The 22,786-nt window shown below is 43.7% G+C and overlaps 1 protein-coding gene across 3 annotated transcripts in view; it reads right to left on the reverse strand.

Annotated features, from left to right (window-relative positions):
* Positions 1-22,768, reverse strand: part of CNBP (CCHC-type zinc finger nucleic acid binding protein) — a 67,029-nt gene extending 44,261 nt beyond the window's left edge. Inside the window, exons 1-2 of one of the 3 annotated variants that reach the window (XM_057311969.1) lie at positions 22,587-22,768; positions 22,059-22,187 (exon numbers count right to left, since the gene is read on the reverse strand). The gene's annotated coding sequence lies outside the window, so the exon portion shown is untranslated. The remainder of the gene's footprint in view (positions 1-22,058; positions 22,188-22,586) is intronic. The other 2 variants (XM_057311970.1, XM_057311968.1) reach the window with 2 other exon arrangements.
* Positions 22,769-22,786: the final 18 nt, after the last annotated feature.

Raw genomic sequence — 22,786 nt, forward strand, 5'->3', positions numbered from 1 at the left:
CCTTTGGCTCAGGGCGTGATCCCAGGGTCCTGGGATGGAGCCCTGCATCGGGTTCCCTGCTCTGCTGGGAGCCTCCTTCTTCCTCTCCCACTCCCCCTGCTTGTGTTCCCTCTCTCGCTGGCTGTCTCTGTCAAATAAATAAATAAAATCTTTAAAAAAAATTCTTTGTTATTTCTCTTGTAACAGATAAGCATGTATTGCCTTTGTAGTTCTTTCAAGTCTTAAAACTTAAGAATGACAAAGACTATAATAGTAAATATTTTGTAATATAACAGAATTAAAATATTAAATTGACTTCATGCTTGGATTACAACTGTAAAAATGAAATATGCATGTGGATAAGGGCTGGTAAGGAGAACTCAAACAGGTTTTTGAGTTTTTTGGAGTGTGGGAGTATGCATTCTTTTTTTTAAACCTGTGAATGCTTGTGGGCAATAACCAGAATAGTTCTATTATGTAAAATATGCAAAATATGGATACAGTGAACAAAGTATAGATAGAAATGCAAAAATTAAAATTCTTTAGTAAGGCTGGTAGGCCTATGAATACATTTTTTTTTAATTTCCCCGTCTTTATGTAATATTACACCATCTTAGGATAAAAAGTAACTCCTCCCCTCTGAAAAGCTAGGTTCTCCTTTTTTGGAATTAACAACATTAGAACACAAATTTGTATCATGCTACAACTAGAGCTTTGTCACAAAATACCCCTATATGGATAAGGGCTAGACAGGAAGAATGCTGAGATTGTGGAGGATTTTCTAATTTTTATTCCCTTTATTGTAATGTTGCAAAAATACAAAGTGAGAGTAGAGGGAAAAGACTTTTAACTTGTGCTTTTCCAGTTCCCAGAAGCTCAATCTTCTTTTTCAAGTTATACAAAGTCTCTCCTAAATACAAGCTGATTGGGTCATCCCTGAAACACATTAACTTGAGCTGCTGACCTTTGGAAAGCAAATCAGAGACCGTAACCAGAAAGAACTGTAATCAGGCCCGGCCACAGTGAAAGGTATTTAGGACAGAGGCTCACGCTCAGTTACAACTGAACCCTGGGGGGCTGGCGGGGTCACTGGAATATATGACAGCCACCGTGTAAGGGACACAAGCGGCAAGGATCTGAAACAGGCTGGTTTTCAGGCACAGGACTTCCTTGGCAATCTCTGCCAAGTGAGGGGACTGTGATTGGCCAGCAAGTGTTTTTGCTATATCTGAACATGGGGTGCAATTGAACATAATCCAACCAGGTTATTTTTCCCTGCAATTTAAAAAACAAAGTCAATCCTACATTTGATATGGTTCAAGTCAGCTGGAGCAGAGGGCCTCTTAAGGGGTTGAGTGAGGCTCAGGCCACTTCTAATTTGTTTTTCTGATATGAAGAAATATCATATCAGGTTTAAAATCTGTGGTATACTTTAAAGGCTTACTTTAAACGATTAACACTTTGAACACACAAGCACTGCATTTATAATAGTGCTATTCTAAAGATGACTACAGAATTTTGTATGCATGTATGCAGATACATATATTTCCTTTTTAGAACGTATAGGTATTTTTGAAAGTCAAGAAACAGGATACGTTTGTTTTAAAATAGTATATTAGTTACCTTTTCAAATCATATGTTCAATATTTGTTTATTTAACTCCTAGCAACTTTTTCAGGTAAAAAGAAAATCTAAACTTAAAGCAAAAGATCTGATTGTTCTTTTGAAAAAGTACATATATTATGAAATTTTTACATACATATGAATAATCTATCTATCTATCTATCTATCTATCTAACTACTCATAGTGTACTCCAGGGGTTCTGGTTCGATAAAGGAAGACAAATTCAATGTAATATGGTAAGCGTCTTCTTTTAATCCTGCCAGAGTGTCTCTGACTCATGCACACCCTTATATGGAGATGAGGCTCTTGGAGAATGCGCAACCTGGCCACCAGCCCATGGCAGGCCCTGCTATGAGACAGCAAGAGCTGCAGGCAGTGGACGAACCTATGGCACAAAATCAAAGGACTCATGTTGGTATTGCAGTTCTGCCATTTCTTGTGTTGACTCTGAGCCTACCTGTGTCCTCCACAGCAAGATGGAGATAGTAATCAAACCTTCTTCACAGGGTTGTGGGGAAGAATAACTGAGGTAATACATAGGCTAGTACCCAGCACCAGGGTTTCTCAAATGTTTGCTTCCTTGGACTGTCTCTCCCTGCTGGACACGAGGATTACCTTGGATGATGTATGTGAAAACAAATGGTGGTTATAATTAGAAATGGGTAACAGGGGCCCTGAATCTATGTCAAGACAGCATATCTGTTTGTATTGTAGATGGTAGTGGTGGAGGTCTTTGACTGTGCTGTCTCCCAACTCCCAGAACAGGGATGTTAGGCTTCAAATGCTACCATATATTGTAACTTCCTTTTTTTTTTTAATGATTTTTTATTATATTATGTTAGTCACCATACAGTATACCCCCGGTTTCCGATGTAAGGCTCGATGATTCATTAGTTGCGTATAACACCCAGTGCACCATGCAATACGTGCCCTCCTTACTACCCATCACCTGTCTATCCCATTCCCCCACCCCCCTCCCCTCTGAGGCCCTCAGTTTTAACTTCCTTTTGAGCCCCTCCCTTTTGGGCGGTTGCCAGATCTAGCTAGCTTCTCAGAAGGGTTCTGGAAAGGCACAAGGCCAAGCTTGTAGGCAAGGAAATATGGGTCACAGCTCCTGACATTCAATAAATACTTCAAGGCTGCATCCAAAGGTCCAGCAAGGCACCTGCCTGCTTCCTCTGACCTTACCTCCTATTCTCTCCAAGCTCTTCTCACACTTGGCCCTCTTCCTGTCCCTAAAACATATCAGGTTGAGTTTTAGTCAAGGCGTGTTCCTGCCTCCTTCCTTTGCCCTTGCTCCCTCTTCCTAGAACATTCTTCTCCAGATCATCACATGGACAGGCCCCTCTCACCATTTAGGTCTCCATGAAGCTACCCCTCCAAGGAAGGCCTCTCCTGACCTCTTTAACTAAAGTAGCCATCCCTCAACCCCTAGTTACTTTTTACCCTATTATACTATTTGACATCCTTCTTAGCACTTATCATTATCTGAGATTGCCTTATTTGCATATGTATTTAATATTTGATACCCCACAGATGCAGGAGCACATCTGTCTTGTCCATACTGAATTTCCAGCACTTCCACACTCAAGAAATGTCTGTTAAGTGAATGAATGAGTGAAAGCCTCTATAACAGCTTCAACAGCAGAATGAATAGCCTCCTCCTGGGTGACCCATGGCAGTATATCTATTCCTGCATGTGGTGCATATTTCAATTGTGCTAGATAGGTACATTGGCGGTCTCCATGAAACACAGCATCCAGTATTCATACATGCTCTTTAGTCCCTCACATATGAACTCCAGGTTTGACCACATGACTCGCTTTTGTCAATAGGACGTTAGCAAGTGTGACGCAAGCAGAGGCTTGATAAGTATTTGAATGCTGGTTTGTCCTCTTGGGACGCTGTCTCTTGAGGTCCTGAATTACCTTGTAAAGAGCTACTCTGATGAAGAGACCACATAGAGAGACAGGTGAGCCCAGCCAGCCCCCACTATTCCAGCCATTCCAGCTGAAGTACTGTTAATGTGAGTGAAGAATTCTGCTGGACATTCCAGCCTGGGAGATACCAGGTAGAACCACCTAGCGGAGCCCAGCCCAGATTGCAGAACCACGAGAAAAAATAAATCATTATTTTTTATAAGTTTGGTATAGCTTTTTACACAGCAACAGGCAGCTGAAATACCAGTTTACCTTCCATTGTAAATAGTTGTGTATGAATCTATTCCTAGACTGTGAGCCCAAGGCAAAGGGATGCAATGTAATTACCTTTGCTTTCCCCACTTTGCCTGGCATCCTGCACAAGCTAAGTCAATCTAAGAGTCTTCATTCAAAGATTTGTTGAGCTCCTCTACACGCTAGTCTCTGCACCACCTGTGTGCAGATAGTTGTGTGTTTGTGCATGTCAGGGATGGAGAAGGAGCCAAAAGAAGTAGTGAAGTTTCACTCCCCAAACACTTCACAAGGCTGCTCTTGAGGGCAAAGATGATACCCAACTCCCAACATGGCAGCCCAAGTCCGGGAGGTTGAACATCATGTCCAGAGAAGTCAAAAGAAAGGTCTGTGGGGGCCCAGAGAGGGCATGGCTAACTGCCACCCAAGACTTGGGGGGAAGACTTTACCCACCTCGGGAGCAGCTTTTGAGCTGAGCATCAGTGTTCCAGCCACTGTCTGAAAGCAGGGAAGTTGGCAAGATGAGTGCAGTCATTTGCACATGTGATCTTTAAGGCCACCAGGTGTAATAGGTTCGTTACAGCCATACCTGGCCTACAATGAGTGAGCTCCCTGCAGACCTTCGAGCCACTCTGCCCTGTCCCTGACTCTGGAGGTTTGGGCATCACATCCCCCCCCTCCCCGCCGTGCCCTGGGCAGGCACACACCCATCCTATCTCCTGGCCCCCTTTTCCACAGCCCCAGCTGCTCTTTGGGGGGGGGGTCTGCCTCACCTTGAAGATCATTCATGTTTTTAAAAACCAAATCAAACGCAATTCTACTCTATATGCCTCCAAACCTAAGTTTAAGTATTTCTTTTTCCTCTTTTTTAAAAAAGAGCTATTTATTTTAGAGAGAGAGAGAGCATGAGCACAGGGGGAAGGGGCAGAGGGAGAGGGAGACAGTCTTCAGCAGAGTCTGTGCTGAGCTCAGAGCCAAACTTGGGGCTCGATCTCACAACCGTGACATCACGACATGAACCAAAACCAAGAGTCAGATGCTTAACCAATTGTACCACCCAGGCACTCCTCTTTGTCCTCTTTTTTCCCCTCTTGGATGGAATTAAGTAAATTCAAAGTGATGACACAATTTATCTCAAGGAGATTAAAAGTGATGATTGGTTATTTAAGAGTAAAAAAATAATTAACTTTACAGTTACAAATAAATACATTAAAATTTTTTAAATGGGAGGGAGTAGGGATTCTTTTATCCCTAAAATTTTTATTGCAAAGAAGTCTAGGGGCACCTGAGTGACTCAGTCAGTTAAATGTCTGCCTTCGGCTCAGGTCATGATCCCAGGGTCCTGGGATCAAGTCCCATATTGGGCCCCCTGCTCAGTGGGGAGTCTGTTTCTCCCTCTGCTCCTCCTCCTGCTTGTGTTCTCTCTCTCTCAAATAAATAAATAAAATCTTTTTTAAAAAAAAGTCAAATATACAGGAGAGTTAAAAGATCCAACAGAGGTGCCTGGGTGGCTCAGTTGGTCAAGTGGCTGCCTTCGGCTTGGATCATGATCTCAGGGTCCTGGGATGGAGCCCTACAATGGGCTCTCTGCTCAGCGGGCAGTCGGCTTCTCACTCTTCCTCCTACTCTCCCTCTCTCTCTCAAATAAATAAAATCTTAAAAATAAATAAATAAAACAAAAGATCCAACAATTAATAAGTGGTCATATTCACCGTGTGTGTGTGTGTGTGTGTGTGTGTGTGTGTGTGTGTGTTTTCCTGAAAGTTTTGGAGGCAAGTCCAATTCTTCTACATAACCACCATAGCATTGTTGTACCTAAGAAAATTAACTATAATTAGACATTTAAGATTTTATTTATTTATTCAACAGAGATAGAGACAGCCAGCGGGAGAGGGAACACAAGCAGGGGGAGTGGGAGAGGAAGAAGCAGGCTCATAGCGGAGGAACCTGATGTGGGGCTCGATCCCATAACGCCAGGATCACGCCCTAGAGCCGAAGGCAGACGCTTAACCGCTGTGCCACCCAGGCGCCCCTAGACAGGATCTTTGAACACAGGCCTTGGAGGAAGGAGATAAGACCTTTATCTCCATCTCTTATCTGGGAGCACAGGAAGGTCAGCCAGGGTGCTGGGCCAAACGTAGGGGGTGTGAACAAAAGGGCTTTCTAATCCTCAGAGACCTGGACAAATGTGTGAAGTTGGCATCATTCAAAGGGGTATTTAAAACCACATGGGGTGAGGGTGCCTGGGTGGCTCAGTCGGTTAAGCATCTGACTCTTGATTTTGGCTCAGATCTTGATCTCATGGGTCATGAGATCAGAGCCCCTCATTGGGCTCCACACTCAGCAGGGAGTCTGTTTGAGATTCTCTCCCTCTCTCTCTATCCCTACCCTCACTTGCACTCTCTCTTGAAAATCAATCAATCAATCAATCAATCTTTTAAAAAAAGGAGCTCCTCAGTTTGTAGATTCTGAGCATGTAATACATGTAATACACTGTGTATTAGCAAGCTCAAGCAGACTTCATTGATGGACAGCATGAAAATGACATGAAACACGGAAGTGAGTAAGTCCTTGAGAGAAGAAACAAACTGTAGACACAAGTCATCTTTGCACACATGAGAGAGAAAAAGAAAGAAAGGATTCAGTGCAATTTCTGCTGTGAATGAGCCCAGGTCTTCCCAGGGGAGATATAGGTGGGGCAGTTTGACTGAGGAAGGAAATGAGGCTCCAGGCAGGAGGAAATTCTTCACTGTGTTAAATTAATAAAGAATGTGCTGAACTAATACCTCACTCTTCCCACCTCTGCCAGCTCTGGCTACAGGGGATAATTTCTGCCCTGGAAGGCTTTTGGAGAAACCTTGTATGCATTTATGACGGGATGAAGCCTACATTTCTTCCTCTTTTCCTCCACCCCAAATGCTCCCTCTCTACTCCCTACAGACTATTTTTCTTCATCCAAGTCCCTAAATGTCCTCATCCATATAATGGACCGGTGACATCTGCTGGCAGGGCAGTTTTCAGGCAGGCTACGTGGGGTGGTGTAGGCAATGATGTCTGGCAATGTCAGGCACAACAGAACAGGCCCTAAGTAAGTGGTGTCTGAATCATTTCCTGGAGTGCTCCCATCCTTGTGGAAACTACATTTCCCAAGCTCCCTTATCAGTTGGCTCATGGTTGGGTCAGCCAATGGGAGATGTTATTAGGAGACTGACAGGTAGGAGGGAGAGAGAACCCAGATTCATCTGCCTGTCCCCCTCTGCTTGAGGGTAGGGATGGGAGCTGACGCTTCCTCCGTAAAGCCCCTCCCTCTGTGGCCCCAGTGGCCCGCAGGTGTCCCCACCCATCAGTTCCCACAGAGGACCCCAGCCTCTGGGCTCTGGGAAAACCACCTCCAGTCCTAAGGACAGGAGAGGCTTCTGGCTGCTGCTGCTAATTTCTGGGTTCTCTCAGTGCCTCCTGCTTAGCTTCTCAGCTCTGCCATCACCTGTGTAACCAACTCCTTCTATTAAATCCTGTCTATTTTAAATAGCTAGAGTGGTTTCGATTTTCCTGGCTGGAGTCTGGCTGATAAACGTGGTAATTTTTTAAACTAACCATGCAGTAAAGGATTAACTCAGCAGGCTTGGGGTGCTCGAACCCTGCACAAGCCACAGAAAGGACTGGCCCTTGGTTGGCTCTGGGAGATAACCTATAAACCCTTGGAATATTCTGCCTGATAAGAGTATCCTTCTATACTTGGGGCATTGGATCACACCAGATAGCTTATGCTAACAACGTGACTTAGGGTGAATGCCTGTTTTCATTTGCTTGGGACCTTGGCCACGCTGTTTCAGTCTGGCTTGACTGGGGCTGGGGAGTAGTTGTGGACACTGAACACCCGTGGTCAGTCATGCTGGCACTCCATGCCCACACAACTGACCCTCAGTTAAAACCCTGGACACTGAGGCTCAGATGGTTAGCAACATTTGTGTGTATTGTCACACGTCATCTCTAGGAGAAGTCAGCTCTGTGTGTAAGGCTCCCCTGGGTGGGGACAATGTAACCACACACCTGGTCTCTCCTGGACTCTGCCTGATGCACTTTTTCCTTTGCTGATCTTAAGTTTTATTCTTTTGCTGTAATGAACTGTAACCACAAGCTTTTCTGAGTTACATAAGTCTTTCTAGCAAATCAAAAACCTGAGGGTGGTCCTGGGGACCCCCAACATACCAATTACAAAGGAAACTTTTTTGTTCACAAAATGTCTAGGGGGGTCCCCAGAATTTAAGCAACTTACCCGAACTGAATGCAGGTTCTACCTGACTCTTAAGGTCTACCTCCTGTTACCATGCCACCTGCCTCTCCTGAGTGAGAAATGTGGATGCAGAAAGACCACTTGATTGGAAATTTGAAGTAAAGATGCTGTTAAGGCCCCTTCTGACCCCAACGGTTTATAAATCTGTAAGTTAATAAACACCTATTGAACTCTTAGACAAAGCAATTATTTGCTTGCCAGGGAGCGACTACAGAAGGTTTGTGTGGGCAAGGTGGCTGGAGCTGCAGAGAGAAGGAGGGCTGGACAGGAATGAAACAGGGTGGAAGCTACTACAGAAGTCCAGGAGACAGGTGGGCAGCCAGGACTAGGGGGTAGCAGTGGAGACGGAGGGACAGGGTGGATTCAAGTGACCATGCAGTAAATGGTCTACTGGACCTCTTGGCTGGGAGCATTGTTTTCTGTCCCTCCCCCACACTGGTGGTGTCTTAGGAGACCCCCTTTCAAAAAATGACATTGGCTAATTAAAGCCAGACACAGGCATCCTCTTTGCTCCCTTTCCTTTGCCTCACTCACCCACAGCAGATCACGTTGATTCTGCTTCCAAAACATTACCAGTGTGGGTCCCTTTCTCTCTCTCCACACCCTCCACCTCAGCCCAGCCCAGCCCCGCCTCTCGCCTTTGCACTGGCTGTTCCCTCCCCCCTGCCCCCGTGCTTGCCTCGCTGGTCCCTTCTCATCCCTCTGGTTTCATCCAAAATATGGGCTTCTCAAAGAAGTCTCCCCTGCCCATCCCAGTGAGAGGAGCCCCATGCTCCTGTTCTCTTCTATAGAATCCTCTTTTTGGCTTCATTCTCAAGGTTTCTTACTTAATCTAACAAGTACCATTTGTCGAGCCTACTTACGACGTGCCAGATAAATCCTATTTTACATTAATCTTCAAGTTAAGGAAACAAGTTCTAAACTACTGTGTCAGCTAGAGTGTGGGCATCAAAAGGGCAGCGATCTTGCCTATCCTGTTTGTTGCTGATCCCCAAAGCCAAGCATACAGCCTGCTCCCTAAGGAGGAACTCTACACATATTTGCTGAAGACACAGTGAAGAATGTAGATGGATTGGATGTGGAGAATGAGGGGAAAGAAGATGTCAGGATGGTTCCAGGTTTCTGGATTATGCAACTGGGTGGTGCCATTAACCAGGTGAGGAGCCATGCAGAGACAGCCAACGGAGAGACTGGAGACATGGGTATTGGTTGGGTTAGGGAATGTGGCACTGAGAAGTTAGTTATTATGTTTCCCTGGGTCTGGAGCCTAGTTTTGGGTGGTGAATGTGGATTTAGGAGTGGTCAGCACGTAGGTAGTAAATGGAGTCTGGAGGTAATTAAGATCACCCAAGGAAGTATGTTGAGTGAGATGAGAAGACCTAGGGCAGAACCTTAAGCAATGTCAGCATCTAATGTTGTGAGAAGAAAGCATCTAGCAAAACAGCAGCTAAAAAGTTAAGTGGGAAACCAAGGCAGTGTGATCCCCCCCACCACAGAAGCCAAGGAAAAAGAGAAGAGGGGTGCAATGTGGTATCTACAGGCATTATTGGGCTGGAATACACTTTTTTTTGGTCTGTCTTCTCAGCCTGCACAGTATGTTAAAACACTTTGAGTTGCTACAATTTAAAAATAAGAGTATTTCTTTTGAAATCTCTATTCCAGGGGAGCCTGGGTGGCGCAGTTGATTGGGTGTCCGACTCTTGGTTTCAGCTCAGGTCGTGAACTCTGGGTTGTGAGACTGAGCCCCACACTGCACTCAGTGCAGAGTCTGCTTGAGATTCTCTCTCCCTCTCTCTCTCTATTTATTTGAGAGCGAGAGAGCACGTGCATGGGCAGGGGAAGGGCAGAGGGAGAGGGAGCAGGCTGCCTGCTGAGCAGGGAGCCCCATGTGGGGCTTGATCCCACACCCCAAGATCACAACCTGAGCTGAAGGCAGATACTTAAACAACTGCATCACCTAGGCACCTCAAATAAATAAATCTTTAAAAAAAGAAAAGAAATCTCTATTCTAGTTTCCCTGGAAAAATCATAATATGGGCCATTCTGGGCCTGAACTCCTGTTTGCCAAGAGCCAGACGCCATGAGTCATGGCTGCCCCCATTAGTTGAGTTGTGCTCTCCTCTCTGTCTCAGTCTCCACCTATCCCTGCCACGTCCCTACCACTGGAGGCAAATGTCATTCGCCATCTTAGTCAGCATGGGCTGCTGTAACAAAATACCACAGACCAGGCGGCTTACACAATAGACCTTCTGGAGGCTGAGAAGCCCAGGACGAAGATGCTGGCAGACTCAGTTCGTAGTGGAAGCCTGCCTCCTGGCTTGTATATAGCCACCTTCTGCTGGGTGCTCACATGGTCTTTCCTTGGTTCTTTTCTTTTTTTAAGATTTTATTTATTTGTGAGAGAGCAAGCGAGAGAACACGAGCAGGGTGAAGGGCAGAGGAAGATGCAGACTCCCTGCTGAGCAGAGAGTCCAGTATGGGGCTCGATCCCAGGACTCTGGGATCATGACCTGAGCCAAAGGCAGACGCTTAACTGACTGAGCCACCCAGGTGCCTCCTTCCTTGGTTCTTATGCATACAGAGATATCTCTCTCTTCCTCTTCTTATAGGGCACTAATCCCATTATGAGGATCCCAGCCTCATGACCTAATCTAAATCTCCTAATATCATCACATTTAGGGTTAAGGCTCCAAATTATGAATCTTGGATGGGGGGGCCCCACAAACACTCAGCCTATGACACCATCTCAATAGCATTATTGCTTTTCTTCTAATAGAATCAAAAGAAAGGAGAAGATTTCTTAAATGTATGTTTCTATTGAGAGTAGGAAAACAAAATATAGACTGAGACAGGCATTTTTGAAAAATGGGAGGAGCATATTTCTCACTGAAATGCCTTCTCTGCCTATGAGATTTCAAAGATGGTCCCCAAGGATTCCTGCCTGCTGGTGGTCATGCCCTTGTGTCATCCCCTCCCTTTGAATGTGGGCTGGACCTTTACTTGATTCTACTCAGTAGAGTATAACAAAAGATGTCACTTTTGTAATTATAGTCTTTCATATCTGCCTTAGATTTTTTTTTAAGATTTTATTTATTTATTTGACAGAGCAAGAAAGCAAGTGGGCACCAGCAGGGGGAGTGGCAGGGGGAGAGAGATGCAGTCTCCCTGCTGAGCAGGGAGCCCGAATCAAGGCTCCATCCCAGCACCCTGGGATCATGACCCGAGCCGAAGGCAGACAGTTAACCAACTGAGCCACCCAGGAACCCTCACTTCTGCAATTAGATTATAAAAATTATGACTTTTACCTTGCTAGCAGACTCTATATTGCCTTCTTGGTTTGCACACTTTGAAGAAGTAAGCTGCCACTCTGGAAAGGCCCACGTGTCAAGGGACTGGTGGCGGTCTCAAGCCAACAGCACACAGGGAACTGAATCCTGCCTACAATCATGCTGGAAGAGGATCTTGCCCCAGTCGGGCCTTCAAATGAGACCCCAGCCTTTGTGCAACCTTATCAGAGACCTGAAGTAGAGGACCCGGATAACTATGCCCAAATTCCTACCCACAGGAACTGTGAGATAATAAAGGTACTTTTTAAATTTTAATTGTGATAAAAGTACATAACATAAATTTTACTATCTTAACCATTTTTAAGCGTACAGTTCAGTTGTGTTGGCTATATTCACGTTGTTGTGCAACCCATTGCTAGTACCTCTTTGTTTTGTAAACTGAAACTTTGTATCCACGAAACAACAACTTCCCATTTCTCCTTCATCCCAGACTCTGGTAACCACCACTCTACCTTCTGTCTTTATAAATTTGACTACTTTAGATGACTTACAGAAGGGGATTCATACAGCATTTGTCTTTTTGTGACTGGCTTACTTCGCATAGCGTAATGTCCTCAAGGTTCATCTGTGTTGCATTGCACATCAGCATTTCCTTCCTCCTTAAGCCTGAGTCATATTCCATTCTATGTATAGACTACATTTTGTCTATCATCCATAAATGGATACTTGAGTTGTTTCCACCTTTTTTTTTTTTTGAAGATTTTTTATTTATTTATTCGACAGAGATAGAGACAGCCAGCGAGAGAGGGAACACAAGCAGGGGGAGTGGGAGAGGAAGAAGCAGGCTCACAGCGGAGGAGCCTGATGTGGGGCTCGATCCCATAACGCCGGGATCACGCCCTGAGCCGAAGGCAGAGGCTTAACCACTGTGCCACCCAGGCGCCCCTGTTTCCACCTTTTGGATATTATGAATAATGCTGCTATAAACATTGTGTATAAATATCTCTTCAAGATCCTATTTTCTGTTCTTTCAGATGTACACTCAGAAGTGGGATTACTGGATCAAATGGTAATTCTGTTTAATTTTTTCAGGAACCGCCATACCGTTTTCTACAGCAGCTGCATCATTTTACATTCCCACTAGCATAAGGGTTTCAATTCCTCCACACCCTTGCCAACACTTGTCTTTCTGTTTTTGGGTTTTTTGAATTTTTTGATAGTGGCTGCCCCAAAGCACATGAAGTGGTATCTCACTAAATGTGTGTTGTTTTAAGCAGCTAAGTTTGGGGTGATTCTTACATAGCAAGAGAAAAGTAATATACCACTTCATTTTGTGAGTTCCAAGAAGGAAGTAGTTATTGGTTTCGAATGTGGCTTAAAGTTTGAGCAAGAGGAGAACTGAAACAAAAGCTCCTGCAGTCATCACAGAACAAAGGTGGAGACCTTGGACAGAGCAGACTCCCTGGGTGGAGGAGGGGAGAAGGGGGTTGGCAGTGGCAAGCGAAGAAGAATAAGGGCAACTTTTTAAGGAGTAGTTTTCGTAATTTTTGAAAAAGATTTTATTTATTTATTTATTTGAGAGAGAGAGAGAGCGCAGGGTGAGGAGCAGAGGGAGAGGGACAAACCGACTCTGCACTGAGCACAGAGCAGACAGCCAGACAGCCAGACGCAGGGCTTGATCTCACGACTCTGAGATCATGACCTGAGCTAAAATTAAGAGTTGGCCACTTAACTGACTGAGCCACCCAGGGGCTCCAGGAGTCGTCTATATAATTTTTATGGATTGTCTATGATTTTCCTGAGAGTGCATCATAAATGGAAGGGGGTGGTAGTCAGAAAGAGGGTTTTATTCTCTTTTCCTTTTTACGATAGGAAAGAATTGATTATGTTTAAATACTTATGGCATATATGGCAGGTGGGACTGGAACTCAACCTGAATGGCTCCTGAACTTGTACACTTATCAAAATGTTTTGCTCAATTGCCCAAGTCTGAAGCAAAATAAAAAAAAAAAAAAACAAGACAATATAAACCAGCAATGTTCTAATTTTTTTTTCTCCCTGATGGCTATTCTGACTGGTTTTTGGGTGGTAAATATCAAATATTTAATTATTTCAAGGATTCTCTCTCTCTCTCTCTCTCTCTCCTCTTGGTGCTCCTGTTTGGCTGGGGTGCAAATACATGCTTAATCTGTCTCTTGGGCAATCCAGCTCCATGCCTTTTGTTCCCCAACAAACCAACTCTTGTTCAAGTCTCTTCCAAGCAAAGCATAATGTATAGTAGGTCCCCAATGACATTTTTTGAAAGAGAAAATGAAATCACCCCTATGGCTGAACTTCCTGGGGGCTCCTGAGTCAAAAGTCCTCCACAAACTGCACCATAAACACCCTCCAGGGCAATGTCAGAACCAAGTCCTTCACATGAAATGTGTTCCTACTTTATTCACACAAGTATGACTTGTGTATACTCCACCACATCATGCATGTGTCTTTTAGCTGTTTACGTAAAGGCAGACTTGTTCTGGGGAACTTCTGAGTATAGAATCCTCAGACCCTGGCACAGGGCGTTTTGGGTTGTATAAAGCAGTCACTGAGGGGTGGATGCAGGCCTCAGAGCTTATCACAGATACTCCCTTTGGTTATATTGGAAGGTCATTATTCTTCAGTCTGATGGGTGGAATGTTCTAACCCTTTCTATTCATTGTCATCAGCTCCTGATGAATCACTAATAAGTATTCAGCTACTCCACCCCTTCTGCAGATACTGCTTCTCCTCCTACTTTGCAGTGACAGGAAATCATCTCTCAGTAACCTTGAAGCTTTGCTGCAGGCCTACTGGACTTTCAGTCGGCTCACAGTCACACGCTTTGAGAACAGCAGCATGGGTGTTAACTTGTTGCTTGGGAACCGAGTGTCCCCAAGAAGCTGAGTACTGCCCTCGGAATCCCAATACAGGGCTCTGTCATCACACACACAAAAATCACTCATTTGTACACGGACACTGATTTGACTTTAGATGTTATATCATTTTCTTTTCACTAAACCATCAGTGATCAACGTGAAGTAATTTATTACAGAAAACGAATAAATGTGAAAAAAGGGAATAAATGGGAAATTGCTCAGATCAAGGCTGGGATCTAGTCTCTGTCATTCATTCATTCAGCTGCTATTACTGCACACCTACTATGTGCCAGGTGCCAGGGACAAGCACTCAGGGAGCTGCCTTAGCAGCTAAAGTTGGAGAGATGACAATAAACAAGTGTGATGGCTAATTTTATGTGTCAACTTGACTGGGTCATGGGGTGCCCAGATATCTGGTCAAACATTTGTCTATGAGAGTGTGTTTGGATGAGATTAACATTTATTTTTTCTTAAGATTTTATTTATTTATTCGACAGGGATAGAGACAGCCAGCGAGAGAGGGAACACAAGCAGGGGGAGTGGGAGAGGAAGAAGCAGGCTCCTAGCGGAGGAGCCTGATGTGGGGCTCGATCCCATAACGCTGGGATCACGCCCTGAGCCGAAGGCAGATGCTTAACCGCTGTGCCACCCAGGTGCCCCTAGATGAGATTAACATTTAAATCAGTAGACCAAATAAAGCAGATTGTGCTCCTCAATGTGGGTGGGCCTCATACAATCAGTTGAAGGCCTGAATAAAACAGAATTGCTGACAAGAGAGAACTACATTTGATTGCCTTCAAACTGAGATATCAGCTTTTCTTCTGCCTTTAGACTCGAATCGAAACATTGACACTTCCTGAGTCTTAAACCTGTCAGTCTTTGGACAGAAACTACACAATCAGCTCTCCTGGTTCTCAGACCTTTGGACCTGGACCATAACCAAATCATCAGGTCTCTTGAGTCTTCAGATTGTCAACTCACCCTGCAGATCATGAGACTTGCCCACTTCTATAACTGCATGAGTGAATTCCTTAGAGTAAATCAATTTCTCTCTCTCTCTCTCTCTACACACACACACACACACACACACACACACACACACACACCTGTTTTTTCTGTTTCTCTGGAAGATCCTGACAAATATAGCAAGCAAATCAATGACCAATCTGACAGTGATAAACTGCCACGATGAACATAAAACAAGATCACGGAAAAGAGAGGGGTGGTACTTTAGCTGTGGAGGTCAGGACCCCCTCTCTGAGGAGGTGGCCTTTCAGCTGACCCAGAGTGGGAGAGCAACAGCTATGTAAAAGACACAGGGAGATGGTTGGGCAAAGGCCCTGTGGTGGGCAGGATCGTGGAGAGCTGAAGGGACAGAGAGAAAACCAGTGTGGCTGGAGGGGAGCATGGTGGGAAAGGGAGGCAGGATGCAGGGCATTAGGGATTCATAGGCCATAGCGTGGAGTTTGGATTTTATTCCAAGGCTAAGGAGAATCATTTGGACGGTTTTAAGGAGGAGTGTAACACTCTGGCTGCTGGCATTCCTCGCTTGCTGTATGATCTTGGGCAAATGAATGTACCTCTCTGAACTTTAGTTTCCTGACATTGTTGTGAGGACCAAATGAGATCATATAAGAGAATGAGTTAGTACTGTGCCTGGCCCAAAGAAGTAGCTATAGAAATGTCAGTTTCTTTTTCTGGTTGTTCACTAGGGGCAATGACTGGTAAATGCTGACACTAAAACAAACTGGAGAAGTGGAACTGACATGAATTTGCTGGAAGGCAGTATCAGCACATCCTTTGACAAGGGGCTACCTCCCTTGTGGCCTAGGGAAACAAAGAGAAACAGAGACAAAATGTATACCAAAGATGTTTGTCACAAAGTCATTTACACATGGGAAAACTGGAAACAACTAAATGTCTGGGGTAAGGGGTGGTTTAAAGACACTTTTGTGGGCGCCTGGGTGGCTCAGTCGGTTAAGCGTCTGCCTTCAGCTCAGGTCATGATCCCAGGGTCCTGGGATCGAGTCTTGCATTGGGCTCCCTGCTCAGCGGGAGGCCTGCTTCTCCCTCTGCCTGCTGCTCCCCCTGCTTGTGTGTGCGCGCTCTCTCTCTCTGACAAATAAATAAAATTAAAAAAAAAGAAAATGAAAAGACAAGTCATGAGCTGAGAAAAGATATTTGCAATAAACACAACTGACAAAGATCAGCACTCATAAGATACAGAGAACTCTTACCTATGGATTACCAAAAACAACAAAAGACATGAATGGGCATTTTAGAGAAATTTCATAGCTGTCCAGGTTTTCAGCTTCAGGGAAAAGCAAATTAGACTCCAGTGAAATTCCATTTATGGCCACTAGATTGACAAAAAATAATTTTAACAATACTGAGTTGGAGAGGATGGGGATTTATGGTGTGAATATAAACTGCTACAAAAACTTTGGGGAACATTTGGCAATTATTTTGCATGGTTTAATATCCTAGGTAAGTCTTCTTATATATACCCAAAAGGCATTCCTGCATATATGCAACAGAAAACAGGCACAAGAATGTTCACAGAAGAATTTTTGTGGTAATAAAAAAATAGCAACAAATCAAATGCCCAGCAACAGGAAAACAGATAAGTATGTTGTGGTATATTCACAATGGTGTATTACACAGCAATGAAAAGGATGAACCACAGCTACACAACCTTAAGATAAACCTTTGATAATGCTAGTACAGAAAGTCCTGGAATACTACCTTTGGTGTGATACTATTTTTATAAGGCCCTCAAACAACCTACAAAGTTCATTGTTGAAGCATGCATACGTAGATGATTTTCTTCCGAAAGGCAGGGAGACAATAAACTAAGGGTGGTAGTGACTTCTGGGGGTGGGCAGAGCATGACAATGTAGGACTCTGGTTATTGGTAAGGTTCTAGATCTGCATTTGGGAGGTGAGTTCAGGAGTGTCATTGCATTATTATGCCCCCAAACTTATACATATGTGACATAAATTCTTTCGTATGCTCCAAATAGAAATAAAGATGTAATTAAGAAAAGGGAGGGATGCCTGGGTGGCTCAGTCAGTTAAACGTCTGCCTTCAGCAAGGGTCATGATCCTGGGGTCCTGGGATCGAGTCCTGCATCAGGCTCCTTGCCCAGTGGGGAGCCTGCTTCTTCCTCTGCCTGCTGCTCCCCCTGCTTCTGCACACTCTCTCTCTCTCTGACATATAAATAAATAATCTTTAAAAAAAAGAAAAAAGGAATAGTTTATTTTCTGCTTTTCATTTTACTTTGCTGTATTGTCCTAAGGTTTCCTCCCCCAAATATATATGCTTTTTTTTTCTAATTGGAAAAAAAAAGAAATATATTACATTACCTGGGAAATGCATCATGCTAAATTCAGGAATCCTTTATAAACAGAACTGTGTTAGGATTCTTGGAAGAAATGGTGTAAGGAAAGCATATCTAGGAGGCTGACTGACTCCCCAGGTCCTCTAATAACTATGTGTTCAGCACAAACCTTCCTGGATGTGGCTTCTTCCTGAGATTTCAGTTGATGGCTTGGGGTTCAGGAGAAGCAGCAGCAGTCTTCAGCAACCTGGGAACCTAGTTTCAAATGCCAGTTCTGTCATTCAGTAGCTGAGTATCCTTTGGCAACATACATAACTTCTCTGAGATTCTGTTTTTGTGACTGTAGAAGCAGTGATGTTTACTTTGACCTTTCTTTGGCTAGGTTAAGGATAAAATACACGAAGTGTCTGTCTTCTGGTGAGTCCTTGATAAATGTCAGCTCTTATATTGTGATTCTCCAGCCCCAATATGGATCGTACCTTATTATAGTATAGCCCTTTACAGTTTGCAAAAGTGTATGGGGAGTTATGTCCATTATCTGATCTTGAAAAAAAGGCTAATTTTTATTAAGATAATACCTTACGTGTATAGAGTACTTGCCATGTTTATAAGAACTATGATAGTGGGTGCTCAGTAAGTGCTGACTGACTGACTGAATGAATGAATACTTTCAAAGCAGAGAAAAAATAGTGGACTGCTTCTTTGACTGGGGAATTCATTCTATGAGACTAGAAGCTGCCTCTAAAGCAAAGGTAGCCGTGAATCTCCGTTATATTGAGAGGACTTTCAGGGCAGGCCAGGGCTCTGAAACTGCCCTGAGTCATTCTGCTGGATGCCAGAGTGTGGCGTCCTGCTCTTGTCAAAATACCCTGGCAGGGTTTTTTCCTGCTCTGACTTGTGAGAAACTAGAGGTAAAAAGAGAGAGTTGGTGCCACCTGGAGGGTGAGAGTAGGCACCTCAGAGGAAGGCTAGAAAAATTCTTACAACAAAACAGCTCTTTTAATTCAGAGGAACAGGCGGGGTGGTAGTGGTAAGAATGCACCCTAAAAATAATCTCTGGGATGCCTGGGGGCTCAGTCAGTTGAACATCTGCCTTCGGCTCAGGTCGTGATCCCAAGGTCCTGGAATCAAGTTCCACACAGGCTCCCTGCTCGGCGGGGAGCCTGCTTCTCCCTCTGCCTGCTGCACCTCCCTACTTGTACTCTGTCTCTCGCTCTCTCTGACAAATAAATAAATAAATAAATCTTTAAAAAAATAAAAATAAAAATAATCTCTGCTTTTTAAAAATTGAATTATTGAGATAATTATAGATTCATGAGCAGTTGTAAGAAATAATACAGAGAAATGCCATGTATCCTTTACCCAGTTTCCCCCAATGGTAACATCCTGTAAAACTAGTACATAGGGCGCCTGGGTGGCGCAGTTGGTTAAGCATCTGACTCTGGGTTTCGGCTCAGGTTGTGGTCTCGGGGTCATGCGACTGAGCCCCCAGGTTGGGCTCTGCACTCAGCGCAGAGTCTGCCTGAGATTCTCTCTTCCTCTACCCCTCCCATTCATTCTAGCTCTCTCTCAAATAAACAAATAAATCTTAAAAAAAAAAAAACTATAGTATGTAGATCAGTTGAACAGAATCTAGACAATTCAATGGGCGAAAGAATAGTCTTTTTTTTTAAAAAGATTTTATTTATTTATTCGACAGAGATAGAGACAGCCAGCGAGAGAGGGAACACAGCAGGGGGAGTGGGAGAGGAAGAAGCAGGCTCATAGCGGAAGAGCCTGATGTGGGGCTTGATCCCATAACGCCGGGATCACGCCCTGAGCCGAAGGCAGATGCTTAACTGCTGTGCCACCCAGGCGCCCCAGTCTTTTTTTTTTTTAAAGATTTTATTCATTCATTTGTCAGAGAGACAGAGACAGAGAGAGAGAATGAGCACAAGGAGGGGGAACAGCAGGCAGAGGGAGAAGCAGGCCCCCCGCCAAGCAAGGAGCCCGATGTGAGACTCGATCCCAGAACCTGGGGATCATGCCCCAAGCGGAAGGCAGACGCCCAACCAACTGAACCACCCAGGCATCCCAAGAATAGTCTTTTTGACAAATGGTGCTGAGACAACTGGATATCCACAAGCAAAAAAATGAAGTTGGACCCCTACCTCACACCATATACAAAAACTAAAATGGGTGAAAGACCTAAAATGTAAGAGGTAAAACTATAAAACTCTTAGGAAAAAAACACAAGGATAAATATTCATGACCTTGGCTTAAGGACTAATTTCTTATATATGGACACCAAAAAAACAAGCAGTGAAAGAAAAAATAGATAAATTGGACCTCATCAAAAAAAAAAAAAGCTTTTCTTCTTCAAAGGACACTGTAAAAAAAGTGAAAAAACAACCCACAGAATGGAAGAAAATATTTGCAGATCATATGTCTGATAAGGCTATAGAATCCAGAATATATAAAGAAATCTTACAATTTTACAATTTTAAAAAGCCCCAACTTTAAAATGAGCAAAGGATTTGAATAGACGATTCTTCAAAGAAAATAGACAAATGGCCTGTAAGCACCCAAAACATCATTAACCGTCAAGGAAGTACAAATCAAAACCACAAAGAAATACCACTTCACACCTACTAGGATGGCTATAATCAAAAAGATAATAATAAGCATTAGTGAGATGTGGAGAAATTGGTGGTGAATTAAAATTGCTAGTGGGAATACGAAGTGGTGCCGATGCTTTGGAAAATAGTTTCTCAAAAAGTTAAACAGTTATCATATAACCCGGCATTTCTACTCCTAGGTATACACCCAAGAAAAACGAAAACATATGTCACACGAAAACTTGGATACGAATGTTCATAACAGCATTACTCATGAGAGCCAAAAAGTAGAAACAACCCAAATGTCCATGATAAACGAAATGTGGCATATCCATAAAATGGAATAATATTCAGCAATAAAAAGAAATGAAGTACTGACTCATGCCGTGACACGGTCGAACTCTGAAAACATTACGCTAAGTGAAAGAAGCCGGACACACAAAAGGCACATACTGCATAATTCCATTTACACGAAATATCCAGAAGCGGCAAATCCACTGAAACAGAAAGTAGATGAATGGTTGGGGAAGGGAGGGGAGTGAAGAATGCTAACGGATAGTAGGTTCTTCCGGGAGTGATGAAATGTTCTGGAATTAGTGGTGATGGGTACACAACTCTTTCAATACACTAAAAACCACTGAACTGTATATTTAAAATGGTGAATTTTATGTGGTATTATACCTCAATATTTTAAACAATTTTTAAACTAGTAAAATTAATTAAAAGTAATAACACAATCAGTATACTGATATTGATACAATCTACCGAAGACATTCAGATTTTCCTAGTTTCTCTTATACTTTCAGTGTTCTGTGTTTCTACAAAGGACTTAGCAGTTATCCTGAAGCGTAAAACATAAACATAAAACAACAATATTAAAAACAACATAAAAATAATAAAAGCTCTACAATTATATAATATATATTAACATATTAATATATAATATTATATATATATATATATATATATATATATATATATATATATATATGGGCCCATAGTTAGAGTTGGAGTCACCACCCACAATTCCCATTCTCATGAGGAAAGGTATTGTAAAGATTGTACATTTTGGCCTTGGAATATAGTTTTATAGAATTAGTATTAAGACACAGAGGATATTTTAGCCCAATACAATTCATCTGTATTTAGCCCAATTCATCTGTATTTCACCCTCTTAACATAACAATCCAAATTTCTGAGGTTCTTTTCTGCTTTTTAACCACGAGGCATATTTGTTTCACCTTAATTGTGAACACTTTTACACCCTGCTTTCTCATCTGTCTCATTTATAAGAAATTTGCATATTGCCTCCCAAGTCATCAGAAATGTCCCTTCATAAAGGGTGAGGAATATTTCATCTGATAGATCTACCATAATTTCTTTAACCAACCAATTATAGCTGGACAATTAGGGTGTTTCCAATTACCTTACTGCAAACCGCTGCAGTGGGCAAGTTTCATTTTCTTTTGGATGATTTCCACCGGATAAGGGGTGGGGTTACTGGTTAAGGATTTTGAATATCTTTCTGGCTCTTGACAATTTCACCTTGGCGCAATATCCCCCTCCCCTGCTTCCCTCTAGCCCCCAGCCTCAGCCTCCGCAAAGCCTAACCCTAGAGTCTGGCCCTTCCCCCTAATTCCACTCCTTCCGCTATGCTGTTACACCCTCTTTCACTTATGGGCCTCTGCCCCACCCCCTGCCCCTCCTCTCCACCACTGGCTCACTAGGGCTCCTTCTCCTCGCCTGGCTTAGGGCAGCCCCCTCCCCAGGCAAGCTGGTGCCTGACACGCATTGCACCGCTCGGCTATCCTGACTCAGGTTTGCCGTAGCCAAATGCAGTCTGGCACGCTGGCACGCACCATCCTTACCTTAGCCTCAGGGTGTCCCGCGCAGGTGCCCAGGAAGACAAACAGTGGGTGACGTTTCTTTTTCCCCTTTCAGTCCATTCCCGCCTCCAAGTGCTAGGGCGGCGCATCTAGTAGGCTCTCGATAAATATCTAAATATTTTTAAAGCACATTGAAGTTTCTATGCCGGTTTTTTACTTTAGATCCCTGAAAGTTTATAAAGTACAAAACATTTTGCACCAGAATTAGATGTGATTGGGGGTGGGGTGGGCAGATATGAATTATTAAGAGACAGATCATGCATTTCATGCATGGAAGTTCGTTCAACAAGAATTGACTGACCACCTACTATAGGCCAACATTATCCACGGCAGTGAATAAAAGACAATAAAATCAATAAAATAAAAATACAGTGTGTTAGATGATGATTCGAGCTGGGGAGAAAAGTCAGGCAAGGGAAGGAGACTGACAGTGAGGACCCCCGAGAAGCTGACAAAAATAACAGGTACCAATCGGGTGTCTACTGCGGGCCAGTGTGCTAGGGGCCTCACCTTCGAAAGCCCGTTTAAACTAACGCCACAATGCAGTAAGAGAGGAACCACTGTTCCCATTGCACAGAAGGAGGACGTAAGGCGCAGAGCTGGGATGCACATCAGCCCCGAGTCTAAGGCCTCCACCCTTCCCCGTGAACCCCGGGACCTGCGCCCGGTCCCTCCCCTGCAGGGAGAGGGTTAAAGCCGGGAGCAGCGCC

The sequence above is a fragment of the Ursus arctos genome, unplaced genomic scaffold (assembly GCF_023065955.2).
Source record: "Ursus arctos isolate Adak ecotype North America unplaced genomic scaffold, UrsArc2.0 scaffold_14, whole genome shotgun sequence".
Taxonomy (NCBI): Eukaryota; Metazoa; Chordata; class Mammalia; order Carnivora; family Ursidae; genus Ursus; species Ursus arctos.